Source organism: Nansenia antarctica (assembly GCF_963989245.1).
Source record: "Nansenia antarctica genome assembly, chromosome: 1".
Taxonomy (NCBI): domain Eukaryota; kingdom Metazoa; phylum Chordata; class Actinopteri; order Argentiniformes; family Microstomatidae; genus Nansenia; species Nansenia antarctica.
The window spans coordinates 86,986,231-87,002,882 of record NC_137674.1 but is presented as its reverse complement, the minus strand read 5'-3'; the positions used below and the strand labels follow the sequence as shown (position 1 = coordinate 87,002,882).

At 44.9% G+C, this 16,652-nt stretch overlaps 1 pseudogene across 1 annotated transcript; it reads left to right on the top strand.

Moving 5' to 3' along the window:
- Positions 1-10,047: 10,047 nt before the first annotated feature.
- LOC308153597 (heat shock factor protein 5-like) lies at positions 10,048-16,209 on the top strand (annotated as a pseudogene). The gene is made up of 3 exons: positions 10,048-10,348; positions 12,898-13,087; positions 16,121-16,209. The product of its transcript is annotated as a heat shock factor protein 5-like (transcript).
- The last annotated feature ends 443 nt before the right edge of the window (positions 16,210-16,652 follow it).

The following is a 16,652-nucleotide window of genomic DNA, read 5'->3' as shown; positions in this document are numbered from 1 at the left end:
GCTGTCTAAGCCACCTGTGAGACTCAATTTGTAACCTAAACTATATAGGGCTGTTGCCATAAAAAAATAAAAAAAAGGGGGAAAAAAAGGAAAAAGGAAAGACACAGAGAATACAGAAGTTAACAAAGACTGTTGTTACATTTTATATAAGAACAAACTTATATACAGAACTCTGCAGCTCATCCAGAACGCTGCCGCCCGTCTGATGTTCAACCTCCCCAAATTCTCTCATGTCACCCCCCCCTCCTTCGCACCCTTCACTGGCTCCCGATAGCAGCTCGCATCACTGCTGTGGTCATCACTATATCCTCTTGCAAAAGGACCAACTGGATGGCATAAACAGTGTTAGTAGTACCAGTGGCGGACTCAGGCTGTTTGAAGGGCAGGGGCGAAAAGAAAAAAAGGGCACCTACTGCACGACATGGGACCCCATCACGCAAAAAAAAAATCTGCCACCAATGTGAAAAATCCTGGAGGATACACTGTATTTAGTATCATTGCAACCCATGCTGTTTTGTGAATGAGACGACCGTTGAGTGATGACTGCCTACTGCCAAGTCATATAATTACAGCAAACATGTCGGCAGTTTAGCATTTCTGTTCTCTGAAAGACAACAAGAGGCACATTATGACATTATAGTCTTCTGTTTTCGTTTTCGCAACTTCAAAATAAAAGCGCGAGCTAAACGTTGAAAATCAATGACACATCGCTAGTCAACCCACAGCTTGTTTTGTGAGCCTGCTAACAATGTAAAGTAGTGTTAGTTAACTAGGTAGCAGTGGGGATTACAAAGGGTGTCCTTTTTCCAGGTTAGAGCAGACTGCATTAAAAGCCCTCTCTGACATCATCTGAACATTTGAGAGGGGGTGTGTCTAAAACTGAAATGGATGGAATAGTATGTTTTCAACAATGGGATTGGGAATGAGTATTTTAAACGTTAATGTTTAATCATTGGCAACAATTAATGTCAGTGCAGAACAGTGCAGATCGAGAAACATCTAAATGTTAGCTAGATATTAGCCCATCGGCCCCATGCAAAAACGCAGAAAATATTTGCTGATGGCCATATCATGTGTTTTGAATGTAAGCAGGGTGTAACTATTTGGCAACGCCCCTAGACTGACCCCTAGACCTAGAAAGCCTGCCCTAGTAAGCTGCATCACATTGTATCCACTAACAGAGCACTCATTTTCTTGCTATGTTTTCCCATTGGAAGGGCAGCCAATAGGGCACGTCCTCTCAATTTCTCCACTCAAAAGGGCACTTAAGTGCACCGTTTTCAACTATGGGGGCACATGGTCAAGTTTAGACCATTGGAAGGGCAGCCAATAGGGCACGTCCTCTCAATTTCTCCACTCAAAAGGGCACTTAAGCGCACCGTTTTCAACTATGGGGGCACATGGTCAAGTTTAGACCATTGGAAGGGCAGCCAATAGGGCACGTCCTCTCAATTTCTCCACTCAAAATGGCACTTTAGCTCGCCGTTTCAACTATGGAGGCACATGGTCAAGTTTAGACCATTGGAAGGGCAGCCAATAGGGCACGTCCTCTCAATTTCTCCACTCAAAAGGGCACTTTAGCGCGACGTTTTCAACTATTGGGGCACATGGTCAAGTTTAGACCATGTGAAGGGCAGCCAATAGGGCACGTCCTCTCAATTTCTCCACTCAAAAGGGCACTTTAGCGTGCCGTTTTCAACTATGGGGGCACATGGTCAAGTTTAGACCATTGGAAGGGCAGCCAATAGGGCACGTCCTCTCAATTTCTCCACTCAAAAGGGCACTTTAGCGTGCCGTTTTCAACTATGGGGGCACATGGTCAAGTTTAGACCATTGGAAGGGCAGCCAATAGGGCACGTCCTCTCAATTTCTCCACTCAAAGGGCACTTTAGCGCGAATTTCTCCACTCAAAAGGACACTTTAGCGCGACGTTTTCATCCGTGGGCGCACCAGGGGGATTCACTTCTTCACTTCTTCAGAGTCAAAGAGTTCAATTCTGGCATTACTGGCAGAGGGATACAGTGAGCGTCAGGTTGCTAGACTACGCCTAGAGAACGCCGCTCCCTTTCACATTTGTTTGGCTTAGGCTTGTCTACATGCTGCATTATTACTCAACAAGTTAAATGAATGGCCATGAATATAATAATGAAGCCAAAGTACATGAGAACCTCTGCAGCCCAGTTTAGATTAATAGCACGAGGCTTCCACGACAAATGAAGATTTCCCACAAGTAGTTGGTGCTCTGGATCAACACCAGACCTCCACCTGACACACCCAGATTATTTTATTAGAAAAGGCCGTTATTCCATCATGTGTGAAACGTTCTAATGTTCTGACTTTTCTTTTGAAACACGGAACTACGTTTCAACGTTGTTGAGGATCACAACACAAACTCGCTAGTCGAGCCAAAACACTGCAACAACACAACGAATTGGGTGAGTAATCCCCACTGCTACCTAGTTAACTACAACACTACTTTACATTGTTACCTAGTTAACTAGAACACTACTTTACATTGTTACCTAGTTAACTAGAACACTACTTTACATTGTTACCTAGTTAACTACAACACTACTTTACATTGTTACCTAGTTAACTACAACACTACATTACATTGTTACCTAGTTAACTACAACACTACTTTACATTGTTAGCAGGCTCACAAAACAAGCTGTGTTAGTTGACTAGCGATGTGTCGTTGATTTTCAACAACACAGAAATGTAAAAGCATTAGAACGTGTCACATATGTCATTGTTGTTATTATTATATTGTACTACGTTGTTGATTGTTGTTATTGCCCCTAATTGTTAATTGTTAATTGTTAATTTTATTTATAATGCGCCCCCCATCCAACTTTTACATCGGCCCGGGGCGCAGCCCGGGTAAAGGAACAGATAAAGACAAAGACAAGGAACACAGAAAGCAATCAGACACAGATGACTTAAACGTAAATCTCAGGCATACAATTCACAACAAATAGGGAGTAGACTTAGGGAATATCATTTAGGAAGAGGTGGGTTTTTAACTTGGCTCTAAAGGAGTCCAGAGTGGGGGCAAACTTGATGGCAGAAGGGAGCGCGTTCCACAGGGTCGGTGCTATCACCGCAAAGGCACGGTCACCCTTCCTCTTGAGGTTGGTACGTGGGACCCTCAGGCTGAGTTGGGCGTCGGACCTGAGCCTGGGTCTGGGCCTTGAGGAGGTAGACTGGTCCAGGAGGTCCTTGATGTAGGGTGGGGCGAGACTGTTGAGAGCTTTAAAAACAAAGGTGCAGATTTTGAACTTCACTCTCTTCTTCACTGGGAGCCAGTGAAGGGAGATGAGGACAGGGGAGATGTGGTCCCTCATTTTGGTGCCTGACACCAGCCTGGCAGCGGCATTTTGGACTAGCTGCAAAACTAGCCCCTAACCTCCCTCCCCTCCTCCCTCCCTCCCCTCCTCACTCCCCTTCTCCCTCCCTCCCCTCCTCCCCCTCTCCAGATTGTAGGGCTGATGGTGGATGTGGTTCAGCTGACGGTAATCAGGGGCACCTGCACTTGACAGTGATGGACGTCAGTTTGTAAAGCGTCTTTGAGTGTCTAGAAAAGCGCTATATAAGTCTAATGTATTATTTTATTTTATTTTTTATTATTATTATTATTATCAATTAAGAAGAATTGAATGGGAAAGTGTATCTAAACGTTTGACTCGTACTGTACATAAGACACAGACAGACAGACGGACAGATAGATAGACAGGTGAATACATGGAAAGTGAATTTCAGAACATGTGCATGTTGTATTGACAGAGAAGGAGGGCTATCTTACATATAATACAGCGTCAGAACTCCAACACCAAATCTTACCAACTCTTATAGAAATACTCTTTCAGTGTGATTAGATCATCTAAATATTCATCTGGATTGTTTCACTATAGGGCCGGTTTCACAGACAAGGCTTAAGCCTAATCCTAGACTAAAAAACATCTTCAATGGAGATTTTACATTGAAAGTGTGATTTAGTCCAGGACTAGGCTTAAGCCTTGTCTCTGAAACCGGCCCTAGGAGTTGCATTTCCATTCAGAAGAACATATAACCCTGTGCAGGAAATTCCACGTCTTCACGTTTTTCAAATACCCGATGTGAATAACTCTTATGTACATACACTGCTGCCCTCTAATGGTCAGAGAGGGACTGACGTAACCAGTAGGGCTCAAACTGGGGACCTCTCCCCTGGATGACCCAGGATTCTACCATTAAACCAAGAGGACGTCCTTGTGGTCCAAGGAAGACATTTGGGTTGGCAGGTCTCAGGCAGGGCTACTCATCACAAGATCTACACTGACACTACACACAGACTCACCACAAGATCTACACTGACACTACACACAGGGGAGAGGGAACATCTATGCATCCAACATCTCAGGGAGGGTCTTCAACTCAGGCGTCTGAGGTCGGAGAAGGAGGTGGCTAGGCGCAGTGGGGACGTGGACCGGGTCAAGCAGGCCAAGTACAGGTTCGCCAAAGCGGTGATGGAGGCGAAGCATCGCTTCTCGGAGAAGCTGCAGCAACAGCTCTCTGAGGGGGATTCCGCCTCCGTCTGGAAAGGCCTCAAGACCATCACCAACTACAAACCCAAGTCCCCGCTGATGTCCGACAACCTCCCTCTCGCTAACGAGCTCAACGAGTTCTACTGCAGGTTTGAGAAAGAGAGGTTCCCGCCCACCCCCGCCCTCTCCCTCCACCCACCCCCCCCCGGCTACAACCACCACCCCCGTCCCCCAGGGGGGCCAATGTCCCTCCTGCTACCCCCCCCCCCCCTCCTCACCCGCCCCCCCCCCCCCCACCTCCCCTTCCCCACCCCCTCTCTCTGTCACAGTGCGAGAGGTAAATAGGCTGTTCAAGAGGTAGAATCCCCGGAAGGCAGCTGGTCCAGATTCCGTCTCTTCCTCCGTCCTGAAGCACTGCGCCGACCAGCTGGCCCCGGTGTTTACCCACATCTTCAATGCCTCGCTGGAGCTGTGTCACGTCCCAGCGTGCTTCAAGGCGTCAACCATCATCCCCGTCCCCAAGAAGGCCAAGGTCACAGGCCTTAACGACTACAGACCCGCCGCTCTGACCTCTGTCGTCATGAAGGTCCTGGAGCGCCTTGTCCTGGCCTACCTGAAGCTCATCACGGATCCTGTGCTGGACCCCCTGCAGTTCGCGTACAGAGCCAATAGATCCAGTTTGTGGACTTCAGCTTGGCCTTCAACACGATCCTCCCACACATCCTGGAGCACCAGCTATCCCTGCTGCAGGTGCCGGACTCCACCTGCAGGTGGATTACGGACTTCCTGACTGACAGGTCTCAGCGGGTGAAGCTGGGGAAGAGCATTTCCAGCTCCAGGTCCACCAGCACGGGCACCCCACAGGGCAGCGTCCTGTCTCCAGCACTGTTCTCCCTGTACACCAACAACTGTGTCTCCCTCCACCCCTCGGTCAAGCTCCTGAAGTTCGCAGACGACACCACCCTGGTGGGCCTCATCTCCAGGGGGGACGAATCTGCCTACAGGGGTGAGATCGAGGGGCTGCGGAGCTGGTGCAGTTTTAACAACCTAGAGCTCAATGCTCTTAAAACAGTGGAGATGGTGGTGGATTTCTGCAGGAAACCAGCCCTGCCCCCTCCCATCACGCTGGGAGGTACCCCGGTGGCCTCCGTGGAGTCATGCCGCTTTCTAGGCATGACCATCTCTCGGGACCTAAAGTGGGAGCGTGGGAGTTTTGGGGGCTTTTGTTGTTTTTGTTATTATTTGTGTGTGGTAACCGTGGCTAGAGCAGTGGTCTCGGGGGCATCGCCGTAGCACGCGGGGGTACGCCAGCGTGCTGGTTACTTGTTCCGTGTTAGCGGTATTGAGTGCGTTATTACCCACCACGAAGCCACACGAAGACTAGGGTTGAGCTATCTAGGATTTGGGGAAGCTCTGTTGGATATCTCCATTGCTGCGCTCGGTGCGACTGCGACTGCGACTGCTATTGTTTTGTGTGCTTCAACAGATGGGGAGGCATTTGTTGTTATAGTAGTTACGTGCACATTAATCATGGCTTCTATTGTCGAAGAGTTCATGCAGAAACCATCAGTGGAGTTGTTAGAGAGATGTAGTAAGGACCAACTTTTGAAAATCGCGGATCTCCATAACATTGAAATAAGTAAAACTGTTAGCCGTCTCAAGGAGACTTTAAGAACGGTTGTGATGGATAATCTGATTCAAGCTGGTATCCTGGAGGAATCTCTAACCTTTACGCCTGCCCCATCTCCCGTGAGTAGTAATTTGACTTTTGACCAACAGAAGGAGTTGTTGTTGTTGCAGCAAGAGTATGAGAAAAGCAGGCAAGAGCATGAGAAAAGCAGGCAAGAGCATGAGAAAAGCAGGCAAAACTATGATAAAACTGTTCAAATGGAGATTGAAAAAATGCGTCAGGATATAGAACGTTCTAAATTAGAAATACAATGGGAGCATCTTAAGTTAATTAAAGAGGGTAAAGATGTCGGGGGTTTTTCTCTCTATGATTCCGACCCCACTAGGGAACGTGTGGGTCCCCATTTTGATATTTCTAATAACCTAAAGCTTGTGCCTAAGTTCAATGAGCGAGACCTTGACTCGTTTTTTTTTACTATTTGAGCGAGTGGCTGAGTTTAGACATTGGTCTGATTCAGACCGCATCTTGCTCCTACAGAGCGTGATTACGGGTGGAGCCCAGGAGGCCTACTCTTCTCTGAGTAGGGCTGACTGTAGGGACTATATCTCATGTTGATTTTGTCCGTGATTTGACATTACAGTTTGATCGGTGGTGCTCTGCCTCATCTGTTACCAGCTATGAGGAGTTGTGTCAGTTAATTGTGTTAGAACAGTTCAGAGATTCTGTTCCTGAGCACCTCGCTGTATATCTTGGTGAACACAAGGTGCGTACAGCTTCTGAGGCAGCTGTGTTAGCTGATAACTTTGTTTTAACGCACAACGGCAGGTTGGGGGAGCCACGTGCTCGTGACTGGGGCCGCAGTGAGAGGCGGAGCTCATCTGGGTTTCGTCCTGTTAGTTTTGAGGCGAGGAATGAGACCCCGTCCTTTAAATTTGATAGAGGCTCACAGGGAAGAGGAGCCTGTCGCTACTGCCGGAGGGGAGGTCACTGGAAGAATGAGTGTCCTGTCCTTCAGGGCAAAACCAGGTCTCTTTCTGGTCCAAAGGTAAAATCGGCTGTGCTAGCAGTTACTGAAGATGCTTGGTCTACCCCCAGTTTGTCTTGTGTGCAGCCAGATGAGAAATCTCTGGTTGTTTCAAATTATGCACCTTTCATTACGAATGGTTTTGTGTCTATCCTTGGGAGTGGGGAAGAGGTTCCAGTTAGGATATTGCGTGACACAGGTGCGTCTGAGTCTTTTGTCCTGAAATCTGCCCTGCCATTTTCCCAGCTATCTGATACAGGTGACAGTGTCTTGATCAGGGGAATTGAACTTAACACTTTGTCTGTCCCATTGCATAAGATTGACCTCTTTTCAGACCTGGTACAGGGTGAAGTTGTTGTGGGGGTGCGGCCTTTGCTGCCTGTTAAAGGTGTGGAGGTTATTTTGGGGAATAATTTAGCGGGTGGACGCGTCTGGGGTGACATATCCCCACCGTTGGTGGTTTCATCTGTTCCCCGCTCAGCAGGGGCCGATGCAAACAAACAGTGTTTCCCTGAGGTGTTTCCATCCTGTGCTGTGACACGTGCGCTGAGCCGTGCCAATGCTGTTCCTACACCTGACCCTGTAACTAGGGTTTACAATTACAAAAAGGCGTGTGACCTTTTGTAAAAATGTCCTAGTGTAGTTACTCGAGATGACCTGGTGAGGGAGAAGAGAGCTGACCCTGTTCTTAAAGTTCTATTTGAACAGCTTCTTACTGATGACGAGGTGGAGAGTGCTGTTGCTGGTTACTACCTGCAGGATCAGCTGTTGGTGAGGAAGTGGGTTCCTCAGGGAGACTGTTTTGTGGGTGATCCAATCGTTCAGATTGTTGTTCCTCACCCCTTACGTGAGATGATCTGGCGGGTCTCGCATGATGTGGCTGGTCATTTGGGGGTCCAAAAGACTTATGACCGCATTTTGCGTCATTTTTATTGGCCCCGGTTGAAGAAGGATATCTCAACCTACATTAGGACGTGCCATACATGCCTGTTAACAGGAAAGCCTAACCAGGTTATAAAGCCTGCACCGTTGTATCCTATTCCTGCCATTAGTACACATTTTGAGCACTTGATTGTTGACTGTGTTGGTCCACTGCCTCGGTCTAAGTCTGGCTGCATCTATTTGTTGACTGTGATGTGCCAGACCACTAGATATCCAGCAGCATATCCTTTACGTACTGTTACTACAAGGTCTGTCGTAAGGGCCTTAACTCAGTTTATGTCTGTATTTGGTATACCTAAGATCATTCAGAGTGACCAAGGATCCAATTTTACATTTCATATGTTTGCAAGTTTTACAGCAACTTTATGTCAAGCATAATCAAGCCAGTGCTTACCATCCACAAAGTCAGGGCGCGTTAGAGCGGTTCCATCAGACTTTGAAGTCTCTGTTCCGTTGCTATTGCACTGAGCTGGCTCGCGACTGGGAAGAGGGTTTACCTTGGTTACTTTTGGCTGCAAGGGAAGTTTCTCAGGAGAGCCTTGGTTTCAGCCCAAATGATTTGGTTTTCGGTCATACAGTACGTGGTCCTTTGGCAGTGTTGATGAATGACTGGAAGATTTCTGAGCCTCCTCAGAATTTACTTTCTTATGTCAGTAGTTTTAGACAACGATTGTATGTGGCCGGTATGTTGGCAAGGGAGAAGTTAACAGCCTCCCAGGGGAAAATGAAGAGATTGTACGACCACCGGTCAGAGCAACGTGATTTCAGCGCAGGTGATCAAGTCCTCGCACTGTTGCCTCTGTCTGGTTCCCCTTTTCAGGCCAAGTTTTCTGGTCCCTACAGTGTTGTCCGTAAAGTTTCTGATCAAACCTATTTATTTGGGCTCTTAGGTATTTTGAGGTGTATGTGGGTTCGGGGGTAGTACCATTGGTGGTCTTTACGGACCATAACCCTCTCACCTTTTTACGCTCTATGCAGTGCCCTAATCAGAGGATTATGCGTTGGTGCCTTTTCTTACAGGCGTTCCACCTGGACATCCGTCACATAAAGGGTTCTGAAAATGTGGTGGCGGATGCCTTGTCGCGGGCGCCTATTTGTTGAACTGGTGGTCATGGTTACCACATTTTTGATTTTGCCTGGTCATTCAGCCTCTCCCTTTTTGTATCCTTCCCCTGGCTCTCTTCACCCTCTTAATTTGCTTCCATAGGCCGTGGTTGCTGAGGTGTGCGGTGTGGCCTGGGGGGGGGGGGTGCTGTTGTGGTGAGTAGGTTGGTGGCTATGGGGATACGTTTATTTTGTATTTTTGATGTTAGTATTTTGAAATTGTTTCGGGTCCTTTTTGGTCCCCAATTTGTATGGGGGGGGGGGTGTTACGGTCTCCTTCCTCCACTGCTGTCTTGTTCTGATTGTGTTGCAGGATGGCAGTGAGAGGAGGCCTGATTGGCTGATGTAGCACACCTGTGCCTATTTAGGCTGTGCTGTGGAGATCAGTCTCTCTCTCTCCATACAGGACATCCTTTTTGACCCTTCTGTTTGTGGCAACCTTTTGTTCCTTTGTTTACCCTTTACAACATTCCACATTCCAGATCACTCACCCACACCCTACACAACTGATAAAACTGACTATCACATCCCATTTCTCATTTGCTTATTTTCCTTAGTTATTAATAAAATAATGATTTACCTTTACCCTCAACTTGTCTCCCTGTTTGTCACTTTCTCTGAGCCGGGTTAGTGACACGGGGAACACAGACAAACAAGATGAAGGCAGGTCTCCAACTGACAGAATCCAACATCACTTCCACAACCAAAACTTCAGACAAGATCGTCCTGAACTTCTAGTCAATCTTAATTGGCTGACCAGCGGTAACAAGGCGAAAATTGAACTTCTGTCCACTGTTTTTGTTTCTCACAGATCCCAAAATATGGAACTGGAAGAGGCCCTGCTGACCATCCACTTTCTAAACCCCAACAACTTCCCCGCTAAACTGTGGCATTTCGTCAATAACCCCCAAAAACGATTGATTCGTTGGGACACCTGTGGTGAAGGTCTGATCATCGATCAGCAGCTGTTTGAAGCTGAGCTGCTGTCTCCCCAGAAGCAATCGTTTGATAACATGGACGTTTTCAAAATGTCTAACTTTAAAACCTTCATCCGCCAATTGAATCTCTACGGGTTTAGGAAGGTAGTGGTTGGCCCGGGGAACACAGACAAACAGGATGAAGGCAGGGGGCCATTCCACTAAAGGTGGATCAGTATAGCGGCGATTGAAATAAATGCGGCGATCAGGCAACTCGGGATTGGAATTCAAGCCTCAGGTGATTCATCGAACGAGGATCAGGCTTGTGTGATGAGTGTTCACAGAAGACCGGCTTACAAATCTTCGATATGGGCGCGTGCACGCAGACATAAAGAGCCCCGAAGAGTCGATCTGTCGAAATGAAGATACTCCACTCTGCAGGGGTACTACATTTGCGCAGCATTCCCGAATTATTGATCTTTATGAAGACGGAAAAATAAGATGTAAAATAGTGCAATACTGCCGCAATTAACAAGGCGAGGGAAATGGTTTGGCAAGAAATTGCTGACCGATTAAATGCGTAGGTCATACTAGCCCCAGTTATTGTTATATGTTCATATTTTAATAAATGAATATTACTACTGTGGTGATATCAGCAGCAGGCTACAAACCGTCATATCGCCACAATGGCCTAGTGGTGTCGACCGCTGCCACAGGATTTATTCATCATTTTTAGACGTGGTTCGAATCCCTCTTCGGACACACTTTTTACTGCATTTCGTTGTCTGAATCTAATCTAAAATCTAATCTAAAAAAGTATGTAGGCTATACAATTATGGTGCAGGCTAATTTACAAGAACTGACACGATTACAATGGTGTTTGAAGCCTTTGCATGAAACTTCGGTTAAATGTAAAAAAAAAAAAAAGAATAATCACTTAGTCAAGTCTCGAACTCGCAACCTTTGGAACTCCAGCTGGCTGCCTTAACCACTGCGCCAACCAGACCGCTGTGATAACAGCAATGCAAGTTGATAGACATACCTATTCATTTTATTTTATTTTTTACACTTTTTAATTTATGTATCCATCGATCTATCTATCCATCACACTTTCAAAATATCTAGTTATCTATCGATCGATCACACTTTCAAATTATCTATCTATCACACAGTCAAACTATCTAATCTATCTATCTCGTGTGAAGTGGGAACTAATATTTCCTAAAAGACACATGAGGAACTGTCGTTCGGGGTTTAGTTTCCGCCTGTGAGCCTTTTTTGACGCACGTATTACTATAGCCAGTGTTTTAGCCTGGTCGCGACCAGGCTAATTATATCTGACTCAGAAGGAGCTCAACCAAGCAGCGAATTATTTGAGCCACATTGATGGAACCGAACGCAAGCTAAAATTATCGAGGCTTAGAACTTTATCGAGGCTTAGAACTTTATCGAGCTTCGTGGAATAGCCCCCTGGGCCATATTCCACTAAAGGTGGCTTAATATAGCGGCGCTATAATTAAATGCGGCGCTCAGGGACCTCGAGATTGGTATTCAAGCCTCAGGTGATTCCTCGAATGAGGATCAGCCTTGTGTCATCAGTGTTCACAGAAGACAGGCTTACAAATCTTCGATATGGGCGCGTGCACGCAGACATACGCAGCCCAGAAGAGTCGATCTGTCGAAATGAAGATACTCCACTCTGCAGGGGTACTACTTTTGCGCAGCATTCCGAATTATTGATTTTTTATGAAGACGGAAAAATAAGATGTAAAATAGTGCAATACTGCCGCAATTAACAAGGCGAGGGAAATGGTTTGGCAAGAAATTGCTGACCGATTAAATGCGTAGGTCATACTAGCCCCAGTTATTGTTATATGTTCATATTTTAATAAATTAATATTTACTACTGTGGTGATATGAGCAGCAGGCTACAAACCGTCATATCGCCACAATGGCCTAGTGGTATCGACCGCTGCCATAGGATTTATTCGTGATTTTATATCGGTGGTTCAAATCCCTCTTCAGGCGCACTTTTTACTGCATTTCGTTGTCTGAATCTAATCTAAAATCTCATCAAAAAAAGTATTGTAGGCTATAAAATTATGGTGCAGGCTAATTTACAAGAACTGACACGATTACAATGGTGTTTGAAACCTTTGCATGAAATCTTCGGTTAAATGTAAAAAAAAAAAAAATGAATGACTTAGTCAAGTCTCGAACTCACAACCTTTGGAACTCGAGTCCGCAGCCTTAACCACTACGCCAACCAGACCGCTGTAATGACGGCAATGCAAGTTGAGACAATTACTTTTTTTTAACTTTTTTTTTTTACACTCTTTTCGATCTATCTATCACACTTTCAAAATATCAAGTTATCTATCACACAATCAAACTATCTATCGATCGATCACACTTTCAAAATATCAAATTATCTATCTATCACATAGTCAAACTATCTAATCAAACTATCTAATCTATCTATCTCATGTGAAGTGGGAACTAATATTTCCTAAAAGACACATGAGGAACTTTCATTCAGGGTTTAGTTTCCGCCTGTGAGCCTTTTTTGACGCACGGATGACTATAGCCTGTGTTTTAGCCTGGTCGGGACCAGGCTAATTATATCTGACTCAGAAGGAGCTCAACCAAGCAGCGAATTATTTGAGCCACATTGATGGCACCGAACGCAAGCTAACATTTTCGAGGCTTAGAACTTTATCGAGGCTTAGAACTTTATCGAGCTTTGTGGAATAGGGCCCTGGTCTCCAACTGACAGAATCCAGCATCACTTCCACAACCAAAACTTTCCACAACCAAGATTGTCCTGAACTTCTAGTCAATCTTAAGAGGCTGACCAGCGGTAACAAGGCGAAAATGGAAGCTGGGTTAGAGGTGAACTGTCGGCCACCTAATCGCTTTCGCCGACTAATGGCAAATGGTGATGGTGACAAAGTAGAGAAAAGAGCTACATTGTTTTTTTTATGGTTAATATTTGTATTGAATTTCACAGAGACAAGATGTACACAACAGGGCATAACAACAACAACAACTAGTATCCTTGCCTTTTGTCTGTTTTTGTTTATTGTCATGCTTCTCTTTTTTTCTCTACAGTGTCCTTGATTTTGAGAAAGGTGCTTTTAAATAAAATCTATTAGGCCTATTATTATTATTATACATTAGACTTATATAGCGCTTTTCTAGACACTCAAAGACGCTTATGCTTTATAAAGAAGTGCAGATGTAGGCTATATAGTCAGATGTTGATGTCTCTCCAAAAATAATTTGAGAACCAGTAAAGGTGGTTTGACAATATCGCATTGCACGTCAATGCACACGGCGTGCGATGTCGTCGCAGGACAACATTCGATTCGCCATTCACACCCACTCACTTCGGTGGTGTGAATGGGGAATCGAGTGTTGCCATGCGACAAGATTGCACGCCGTGTGCATTGGGCTTTAGGCGATACCAATGGACTGTTTGATTATTGTGACATCATCTACAAATGTGTTGTTGTAAATGTTGTGGTCATTTGAAATTCTGTTTTAGTTCCCTTTCCCAGTGGTGCAGCGGTTGGTCTTGTCAGTGGTACTGTGGCTGTAATAGTTGGCCTCATCACCGCCTTGTATCTATAGAAAAGAGGTGAGACCATCAAGTCCTTATTCTGTTAAACATGTACAGTGTAAAAGCATTCTTAAAACATACTGTTAGAATACCTCCTGCACCTTCTGGTTGCCAACTAGTTTATCATTGTGGTAAATTCTGGTCTAGAGGAAATGAAGCTGCGTTGTGTCATCCAAGCTGACATGGTTGATGGGAACTACACAGCCAAGCTGTTTGTGACCAAAGTTAATGTTCACTGGTGAGATAAATTATTGGTAAATAATGTCTTACTGTGACTCTTTATGTGGAATGCTCTCTTGTTCAATCAAACAGTTACTTTGGGGGTCAGAGATCTTTTATTTTTATTTTATTGGGTTCACCATTTAAAAAGTCAAAAAAATTTAAACGTACAAAAAATAGTTAAACTTTAAACTTTAGTAAAAAAGTATTTGGTTGAATATATTTTGCCTCATGTTGGCAGACATCAACTCCAAAGGCAAATGCAAAGCCTAGAATCAGTACTAGACATTGACAGCTCTCTGCCTGCACAGTTGATGTGACGGACACACCTGACACACCAGAAACACCTGTCAAGAATTTCTTTCAAAACGTACTGTGCCCTGAAATAGGTGGACTGTGTATAAAAGTGTTAATTAATAACGTTGAATTAAAGCTGAGAATCTCTGCTTTGACCCCATAGTAATTGTTGGATTTCAAATCCAAACTGTTGGAAAAGTAGACAAAATACTTCCTGTTTCAAAAACTACTTCTGAGGGCACTGAAGGGCGCCTTCTCTCCTATTACATCCCTGGCAGCACACACTGTCCCAGCAGCAGCCTCATCAGCAACTATCCCTCAATGCAATGTTTTACCCTCTGTGTGTGTGTGTGTGTGTGTGTGTGTGTGTGTTGAAGTTTGTTTTGTTTGTTTCCTTGCAGATCACACTGAGAGCTAGAGAAGAACATGGGAAGGTCAAGACCAATATCACTAATAATACAATAATACAATAAATTATTTTTTACAATGTTTTATTAATTGTTGTGTTGTTAGTTTCTTCAGACAGTTAGAAAGTAGACAGGGAGAGAGGAGAGACAGGCAGACTGCCAACCCCAGGTTGCTAGCTTTCAACTGTTATCAGCACGCGCTACACTAGGCTTCTGTAGAACAGTACAACTATACTATACTATATTTACATTTCATTTTTTGGCATTTAGCAGATGCCTTTATTTATATACCTCTTCATCCCCACCCTGTACAGTTTCTCTGCTGTAAATAATATATGTATTTATTTATTTATTTTAATCCTTCCATCATTCTTCTAGCATTATGACTGCAAATGGCCTCTGGCCCAAGCATAGATTTGTTTTTCTTATAATGACTGATGTATAAATAATTCACTTATTTTAGACAAATGTACTAACTGTAAGTCGCTTTGGATAAAGGCGTATGCTAAATGTAAAAAATAAATAATAAATAACAATCAGCAGAATGCAAATGGATGAGTCTTGAAGACCATTCACCCACTGGGACTGAACCACAGATACTAGCATTGTTGGTCTTAGGACCCCACCTAGTGGCCCTTTTGAGGATTACAACAGGGATATTATAATATAATATCCCTGTTGTAATTCTCAAAAGGGCCACTATTTCAGAGCTTTGACGACTGTGGGAAGGCCCCTTACACTCCAGCATGAGTCTACTTATAACTAATAATAACTTTAATTTATATAGCGCCTTTCAAAAGAACCAAGGACGCTTTACAATTCAAGGGAATGATCAGACAGACAAAACAGAAAACAAACAAAGCAAAACTGAAACATTGACTAGGGGCCAAAGGCCTTGGTGAACAGATGGGTTTTAAGGGCTAATTTGAAGGAGTCCAGGGTGGGGGGGGGGGCGTTGTGGATCACTATGGGGAGAGAGTTCCAGAGAGTAGGTGCAGCCACGCTGAAGGCTCTGTCCCCTAAGGTCCATAGGTTGGTGCGGGGGGTGGACAGCAGGCCCATGTCTGCGGACCGCAGGTTCCGGGAAGGGGTATGCTGGGGGAGGAGGTACTGGGGGGCGCAGGCGTGGAGGGATTTGTAGGGGAGGAGGAGGACTTACTTGATTTAATTGTGTGTGATTTGAATGTCTTAGTGGTTTTTTTCTTCTCTTTATTTGTATTACTTCTTCACTTTGACTTGGTTGAATCGATTATTTATTTATTTGTTATTGATTGATTGATTGTTCCATTAAAACTAACCCTAGCCAGAGATATACAGGCACCATATCTCAAGCCTACCTGTGAAGGTCATATCCCTAACCCTAACCTTAACCCTTTGCTCACCAAATATCTTGTGAACTTCTATCGCAGAACCATAGAATCTGTTCTGACAGGATGCATCACAGTGTGGTTGGGCAGCCTGACTGCCCAGGACTGTAGACGCTTCCAGAGGACGATGCAGAAGTATCCGAAAACGCTATAGAAGTATCAACTCACGCACCACCGCCTCAGAAATAGTTTCTTCCCACAGGCAGTCAGGTTGCTGAACAGCTGAACCATGCGCCCTGCACTTGGCACTTTACATCCTGCACTAAGACCTTTACACCCTGCACTAAGACCTTTACACCCTGCACTAAGCACCTTGTACTGTATTGTTGTTTTGTATTGTATTGTGGATTGTGTTGTTGTGTGTGACACTGCAGAGAGATGAGGCTGAAGAATGTCATTGTATTAATACATATGACAATGAACTTGAACTTGAGACTTGAACTTTGCCTACCCCCAACCTTAACCCCCCCCCCCCCCCCCCATGCTTAATTACTAATTATACAACAGTTTGTTCCGACCAAGTAATTTGATTGGACAAGAGGCATTCCATGAGTGCTGATATACAGTATAACAGCACTGGGACTTTTAATATGTATC